General features: G+C 67.4%; 3 non-coding genes across 3 annotated transcripts; all 3 read left to right on the forward strand.

The window, feature by feature from the left end:
• The first annotated feature begins 1,745 nt into the window (after positions 1–1,745).
• On the forward strand, positions 1,746–1,864 carry LOC138844164 (5S ribosomal RNA). The gene has a single exon (XR_011379703.1). It is a non-coding gene; the product is annotated as a 5S ribosomal RNA (ribosomal RNA).
• Positions 1,865–4,175: 2,311 nt separating this feature from the next.
• Positions 4,176–4,294, forward strand: LOC138844167 (5S ribosomal RNA). Its single transcript, XR_011379707.1, has one exon. It is a non-coding gene; the product is annotated as a 5S ribosomal RNA (ribosomal RNA).
• A 2,302-nt stretch (positions 4,295–6,596) lies between these two features.
• On the forward strand, positions 6,597–6,715 carry LOC138844168 (5S ribosomal RNA). Its single transcript, XR_011379708.1, has one exon. It is a non-coding gene; the product is annotated as a 5S ribosomal RNA (ribosomal RNA).
• Positions 6,716–7,913: the final 1,198 nt, after the last annotated feature.

Raw genomic sequence — 7,913 nt, forward strand, 5'->3', positions numbered from 1 at the left:
CTTTTTCCAAAACACAAAAGCTCATCTTGGTCATGCTGCCTGGAGATTTCTAAGCATGACACGCCAATTGGTTGTGTTTTTTATTTCCTAATGGATCCTCTGTCTCAACTCTTGTTTGTATTGCATCAGAATACAAAATTTGGGAGGGAAGAAGGCAAAACCAACTCAGACCCAGAAACCATTTAGGAAATTGCTGCTCAAGAAACCAAAAGTCCGCTGAAGCACCCGAAAGAATGACAGAAAGCCAGAATTGGAGCAAGCCAACAGCTGTGCCCTGATGGAAAAGGACCATTCCTTGCGTGTCTTGAACTCCATATTCCAGCCTCAAAGTCAAAGCTCACATCAGAAAATTAATTACAAACCATGATAAATAAGACAAATGTGAAAAAAGCCAAAAAAAGCAAGAGTCCTTTGTGCTATTGGGCTTGATTTAGTCCCAAGGAAACCGGCTGTTTCCGGATTCATCCACCCCTCTTATTTATCATGGTTTGTAACGAATTTTCTGATGTGAGCCCTGAGGCGGCCACGCGCCACAGCCGCGGAAGCCCTCCAGAGCGCAAAGGAGGGACCCCACACCAAGCCTCGCAGGCAATACAGGCACCCTCTCCCTCTGTCTCTGACTTACACCAACACCTACACGTCTCTCTCTCTTTCTCTCTCTCTCTCTGTCTCTCTCTCCTCTCTCTGTCCCCCTCTCCCCCATCAGCCCTGACTCACACAGCATCCAAACGGGGCACCCTTTTGGCAGGCCAGGCAGAGACCCGCGGCCACAGGCTGCGTGCCCACAGGACCTCCCCGGGACAGAGGGTCCATGGCAGGCAGGCAGCACACAGCCTGTGGTCTTCAACTGGCTGCCGGGCTGGAGGGTGCGGGTCGCGCTGAAGCGCCCCACCCTCCCGTGAGGGAACGGGCGCTGAGGACGGAAATCCCTCTGTGCCACGAAGGGTGTCGGGGTGTGCGACTGTGTGCCCCTTGTGTAGGCGTGTGTGTGTGTGTGTGTGTGTGCCCACGCGAGCGTGCGGCGGGGGTGATTCCGTGCGCTGCCGCCCTCCTTCCCGACCTGCTGCCCCACTTGGGCCCCCGTGACCGAGCGGGGACAAGGGTCCCCAGGCCCTCAGCTGTCCTCGCGGCGTGGGAGTGTGTGGAGGCGCGGCGGCCGTGCCGGGGGAGGGCGGGCGACCTGTGCGTCAGCGGTGGGGGGGCTGCTGGCGGCCGGGTAGGAGGGAAGGCCCGGGCCGCGGTGGTGTGGGGCGCCGAACCCCCTGGTGCCGGGACCCGCGAGCCGCGGGGCGCAGCCCTGGGCAGGCGTGGAGGCTGCCGGGCACGGCTGGCGTGTGGCTGGGCGATGGCGGCAGGCAGGGGATCCGGCCTAGAAAGAGAGAGTAGGAGTTCCCTGTGGCCAGCGGCAGCCGGAGGAGGTTGGCTCCCCTTGGCTTGGCGGCAGCGTGCCGACTGGGCGCCCGGTGCTGCAGGTCCTGGGCTGGGCAGGCGGAGGGCTGGAGTTCGGGCACTGGTGCAGGGCTAGGCGGAGGGCGGCTGAGGAGGGGGGGGGAGGAGGAGAAGAGAAGAGAAGAGAAAAGAGGGAGGAGGCGGAGGAGAAGCGGCAGCGGGAGCGGGAGCGGGAATGGGAATGGGAATGGGAGTGAGAGCGGGGAGCGGGCAGGAGGAGGAGGAGGAGGCGGCGGCGGCGGCGGCGGCGGCTGTGCGGGCGCGCACTCAAGAGGGGCCTGGAGGCGGCCTCTGGCGTCTACGGCCATACCACCCTGAACGCGCCCGATCTCGTCTGATCTCGGAAGCTAAGCAGGGTCGGGCCTGGTTAGTACTTGGATGGGAGACCGCCTGGGAATACCGGGGGCTGTAGGCTTTTGCCCCGCGGCACCCTCCCCTTTTGCTCGCCTTTGGCTGGCTGCCTAGCCACGCCCCCATCCGCCAGCCCGCACGCCGGGACCCCTGCGACCCCCAACGCAGCTCCAGCAGGGGGCAGAAGCCCGACCCCTCCACCTGGCAGCCCCAGCCCGCCCGCGCCTCGGGCCTGGGCCTGGGCCTGGGCCTGGGCCTGGGCCTGGGCACGGGCACGGGCACAGGCGGGCCGGCCAGCTGTCCCCGGCTGCCGCAGCCCCACCGCCAACCCCGGGGCCCACCCCGGGACACAGGCCACGCCCCGCGCCATCCAGCGCGCCCCCTCCAACCCCAAACCAGCGACTCACCGCCCGCCAGGGCGCTCCCCTGCCGGCCGCCCCAACCCCGCAGCCCGCCGCACCAGCAGCTCCCGGCACCTGCACTCCCACCGCCCCTCCCGGGCTCCTGTCTCCCAGGGAGCCCAATGACTGTGACCACGACCACGACCACCGCCCGAAGACGACGCCAGGGCGCAGTTGCCCACCACTCAGGGCCCGGTGCCTCGCGCAGCCCAACCCGCGGGCCCTCTGCGCCACCTGGCCGTGCGGCGGCCACGCGCCACAGCCGCGGAAGCCCTCCAGAGCGCAAAGGAGGGACCCCACACCAAGCCTCGCAGGCAATACAGGCACCCTCTCCCTCTGTCTCTGACTTACACCAACACCTACACGTCTCTCTCTCTTTCTCTCTCTCTCTCTGTCTCTCTCTCCTCTCTCTGTCCCCCTCTCCCCCATCAGCCCTGACTCACACAGCATCCAAACGGGGCACCCTTTTGGCAGGCCAGGCAGAGACCCGCGGCCACAGGCTGCGTGCCCACAGGACCTCCCCGGGACAGAGGGTCCGTGGCAGGCAGGCAGCACACAGCCTGTGGTCTCTGTGGGGAGCAACTCGGATTGGACTGAGTTACTGGAATTAAGACTTATTCTATGCATCTGCTCTCCCACAATATGGCGCTGGGAGAGGAGCAAACAGCTTCTATGCAGCTGCCTCTTGCCAACTTGAGTGATGACCTCCAGGAGCTGATCCTGCTCCTGATTGAAGGAGAGCAGCGTACTCGGCGTGTGGGCAGCCGAGTTGGGATTGGCGGAAGAGGACTATAAAGGAGGAGAGAGACAACATGCACCAGGAACATCTAAGGGGAACACCTGTGCAGCCCCCGAGAGAGCCGGCCGGCCGGCCGGCGGTGTGCCGCTCCCCCGCGGAAGTGGGGAATGTGGCAGGGGGAACCGCCCTTCCACGGAGGTGGAAGGGACGGTAGCCAACCCGGGAAGAACCAGCAGCAAACCCGGGGAGGGCCGAGCAGACGAAAGAACAGCGCAGGGTCCTGTGTCGTTCCTCCATGAAGAGGGGGAGCGACAGTCTCGAACTGGCTGCCGGGCTGGAGGGTGCGGGTCGCGCTGAAGCGCCCCACCCTCCCGTGAGGGAACGGGCGCTGAGGACGGAAATCCCTCTGTGCCACGAAGGGTGTCGGGGTGTGCGACTGTGTGCCCCTTGTGTAGGCGTGTGTGTGTGTGTGTGTGTGTGTGTGTGTGAGTGCCCACGCGAGCGTGCGGCGGGGGTGATTCCGTGCGCTGCCGCCCTCCTTCCCGACCTGCTGCCCCACTTGGGCCCCCGTGACCGAGCGGGGACAAGGGTCCCCAGGCCCTCAGCTGTCCTCGCGGCGTGGGAGTGTGTGGAGGCGCGGCGGCCGTGCCGGGGGAGGGCGGGCGACCTGTGCGTCAGCGGTGGGGGGGCTGCTGGCGGCCGGGTAGGAGGGAAGGCCCGGGCCGCGGTGGTGTGGGGCGCCGAACCCCCTGGTGCCGGGACCCGCGAGCCGCGGGGCGCAGCCCTGGGCAGGCGTGGAGGCTGCCGGGCACGGCTGGCGTGTGGCTGGGCGATGGCGGCAGGCAGGGGATCCGGCCTAGAAAGAGAGAGTAGGAGTTCCCTGTGGCCAGCGGCAGCCGGAGGAGGTTGGCTCCCCTTGGCTTGGCGGCAGCGTGCCGACTGGGCGCCCGGTGCTGCAGGTCCTGGGCTGGGCAGGCGGAGGGCTGGAGTTCGGGCACTGGTGCAGGGCTAGGCGGAGGGCGGCTGAGGAGGGGGGGGAGGAGGAGAAGAGAAGAGAAAAGAGGGAGGAGGCGGAGGAGAAGCGGCAGCGGGAGCGGGAGTGGGAGTGGGAATGGGAATGGGAATGGGAGTGAGAGCGGGGAGCGGGCAGGAGGAGGAGGAGGAGGAGGCAGCGGCGGCGGCGGCGGCGGCTGTGCGGGCGCGCACTCAAGAGGGGCCTGGAGGCGGCCTCTGGCGTCTACGGCCATACCACCCTGAACGCGCCCGATCTCGTCTGATCTCGGAAGCTAAGCAGGGTCGGGCCTGGTTAGTACTTGGATGGGAGACCGCCTGGGAATACCGGGGGCTGTAGGCTTTTGCCCCGCGGCACCCTCCCCTTTTGCTCGCCTTTGGCTGGCTGCCTAGCCACGCCCCCATCCGCCAGCCCGCACGCCGGGACCCCTGCGACCCCCAACGCAGCTCCAGCAGGGGGCAGAAGCCCGACCCCTCCACCTGGCAGCCCCAGCCCGCCCGCGCCTCGGGCCTGGGCCTGGGCCTGGGCACGGGCACGGGCACGGGCACGGGCACGGGCGGGCCGGCCAGCTGTCCCCGGCTGCCGCAGCCCCACCGCCAACCCCGGGGCCCACCCCGGGACACAGGCCACGCCCCGCGCCATCCCAGCGCGCCCCCTCCAACCCCAAACCAGCGACTCACCGCCCGCCAGGGCGCTCCCCTGCCGGCCGCCCCAACCCCGCAGCCCGCCGCACCAGCAGCTCCCGGCACCTGCACTCCCACCGCCCCTCCCGGGCTCCTGTCTCCCAGGGAGCCCAATGACTGTGACCACGACCACGACCACGACCACCGCCCGAAGACGACGCCAGGGCGCGGTTGCCCACCACTCAGGGCCCGGTGCCTCGCGCAGCCCAACCCGCGGGCCCTCTGCGCCACCTGGCCGTGCGGCGGCCACGCGCCACAGCCGCGGAAGCCCTCCAGAGCGCAAAGGAGGGACCCCACACCAAGCCTCGCAGGCAATACAGGCACCCTCTCCCTCTGTCTCTGACTTACACCAACACCTACACGTCTCTCTCTCTTTCTCTCTCTCTCTCTGTCTCTCTCTCCTCTCTCTGTCCCCCTCTCCCCCATCAGCCCTGACTCACACAGCATCCAAACGGGGCACCCTTTTGGCAGGCCAGGCAGAGACCCGCGGCCACAGGCTGTGTGCCCACAGGACCTCCCCGGGACAGAGGGTCCGTGGCAGGCAGGCAGCACACAGCCTGTGGTCTCTGTGGGGAGCAACTCGGATTGGACTGAGTTACTGGAATTAAGACTTATTCTATGCATCTGCTCTCCCACAATATGGCGCTGGGAGAGGAGAAAACAGCTTCTATGCAGCTGCCTCTTGCCAACTTGAGTGATGACCTCCAGGAGCTGATCCTGCTCCTGATTGAAGGAGAGCAGCGTACTCGGCGTGTGGGCAGCCGAGTTGGGATTGGCAGAAGAGGACTATAAAGGAGGAGAGAGACAACATGCACCAGGAACATCTAAGGGGAACACCTGTGCAGCCCCCGAGAGAGCCGGCCGGCGGTGTGCCGCTCCCCCGCGGAAGTGGGGAATGTGGCAGGGGGAACCGCCCTTCCACGGAGGTGGAAGGGACGGTAGCCAACCCGGGAAGAACCAGCAGCAAACCCGGGGAGGGCCGAGCAGACGAAAGAACAGCGCAGGGTCCTGTGTCGTTCCTCCATGAAGAGGGGGAGCGACAGTCTCGAACTGGCTGCCGGGCTGGAGGGTGCGGGTCGCGCTGAAGCGCCCCACCCTCCCGTGAGGGAACGGGCGCTGAGGACGGAAATCCCTCTGTGCCACGAAGGGTGTCGGGGTGTGCGACTGTGTGCCCCTTGTGTAGGCGTGTGTGTGTGTGTGTGTGTGTGTGTGTGAGTGCCCACGCGAGCGTGCGGCGGGGGTGATTCCGTGCGCTGCCGCCCTCCTTCCCGACCTGCTGCCCCACTTGGGCCCCCGTGACCGAGCGGGGACAAGGGTCCCCAGGCCCTCAGCTGTCCTCGCGGCGTGGGAGTGTGTGGAGGCGCGGCGGCCGTGCCGGGGGAGGGCGGGCGACCTGTGCGTCAGCGGTGGGGGGGCTGCTGGCGGCCGGGTAGGAGGGAAGGCCCGGGCCGCGGTGGTGTGGGGCGCCGAACCCCCTGGTGCCGGGACCCGCGAGCCGCGGGGCGCAGCCCTGGGCAGGCGTGGAGGCTGCCGGGCACGGCTGGCGTGTGGCTGGGCGATGGCGGCAGGCAGGGGATCCGGCCTAGAAAGAGAGAGTAGGAGTTCCCTGTGGCCAGCGGCAGCCGGAGGAGGTTGGCTCCCCTTGGCTTGGCGGCAGCGTGCCGACTGGGCGCCCGGTGCTGCAGGTCCTGGGCTGGGCAGGCGGAGGGCTGGAGTTCGGGCACTGGTGCAGGGCTAGGCGGAGGGCGGCTGAGGAGGGGGGGGAGGAGGAGAAGAGAAGAGAAAAGAGGGAGGAGGCGGAGGAGAAGCGGCAGCGGGAGCGGGAGTGGGAGTGGGAATGGGAATGGGAATGGGAGTGAGAGCGGGGAGCGGGCAGGAGGAGGAGGAGGAGGAGGCAGCGGCGGCGGCGGCGGCGGCTGTGCGGGCGCGCACTCAAGAGGGGCCTGGAGGCGGCCTCTGGCGTCTACGGCCATACCACCCTGAACGCGCCCGATCTCGTCTGATCTCGGAAGCTAAGCAGGGTCGGGCCTGGTTAGTACTTGGATGGGAGACCGCCTGGGAATACCGGGGGCTGTAGGCTTTTGCCCCGCGGCACCCTCCCCTTTTGCTCGCCTTTGGCTGGCTGCCTAGCCACGCCCCCATCCGCCAGCCCGCACGCCGGGCCCCCAACGCAGCTCCAGCAGGGGGCAGAAGCCCGACCCCTCCACCTGGCAGCCCCAGCCCGCCCGCGCCTCGGGCCTGGGCCTGGGCCTGGGCACGGGCACGGGCACGGGCACGGGCACGGGCGGGCCGGCCAGCTGTCCCCGGCTGCCGCAGCCCCACCGCCAACCCCGGGGCCCACCCCGGGACACAGGCCACGCCCCGCGCCATCCCAGCGCGCCCCCTCCAACCCCAAACCAGCGACTCACCGCCCGCCAGGGCGCTCCCCTGCCGGCCGCCCCAACCCCGCAGCCCGCCGCACCAGCAGCTCCCGGCACCTGCACTCCCACCGCCCCTCCCGGGCTCCTGTCTCCCAGGGAGCCCAATGACTGTGACCACGACCACGACCACGACCACCGCCCGAAGACGACGCCAGGGCGCGGTTGCCCACCACTCAGGGCCCGGTGCCTCGCGCAGCCCAACCCGCGGGCCCTCTGCGCCACCTGGCCGTGCGGCGGCCACGCGCCACAGCCGCGGAAGCCCTCCAGAGCGCAAAGGAGGGACCCCACACCAAGCCTCGCAGGCAATACAGGCACCCTCTCCCTCTGTCTCTGACTTACACCAACACCTACACGTCTCTCTCTCTTTCTCTCTCTCTCTCTGTCTCTCTCTCCTCTCTCTGTCCCCCTCTCCCCCATCAGCCCTGACTCACACAGCATCCAAACGGGGCACCCTTTTGGCAGGCCAGGCAGAGACCCGCGGCCACAGGCTGTGTGCCCACAGGACCTCCCCGGGACAGAGGGTCCGTGGCAGGCAGGCAGCACACAGCCTGTGGTCTCTGTGGGGAGCAACTCGGATTGGACTGAGTTACTGGAATTAAGACTTATTCTATGCATCTGCTCTCCCACAATATGGCGCTGGGAGAGGAGAAAACAGCTTCTATGCAGCTGCCTCTTGCCAACTTGAGTGATGACCTCCAGGAGCTGATCCTGCTCCTGATTGAAGGAGAGCAGCGTACTCGGCGTGTGGGCAGCCGAGTTGGGATTGGCAGAAGAGGACTATAAAGGAGGAGAGAGACAACATGCACCAGGAACATCTAAGGGGAACACCTGTGCAGCCCCCGAGAGAGCCGGCCGGCG

The sequence above is a fragment of the Oryctolagus cuniculus genome, chromosome 10 (genome assembly GCF_051225735.1).
Source record: "Oryctolagus cuniculus isolate XC-2025 breed Fujian yellow rabbit chromosome 10, ASM5122573v1, whole genome shotgun sequence".
Lineage (NCBI taxonomy): Eukaryota > Metazoa > Chordata > Mammalia > Lagomorpha > Leporidae > Oryctolagus > Oryctolagus cuniculus.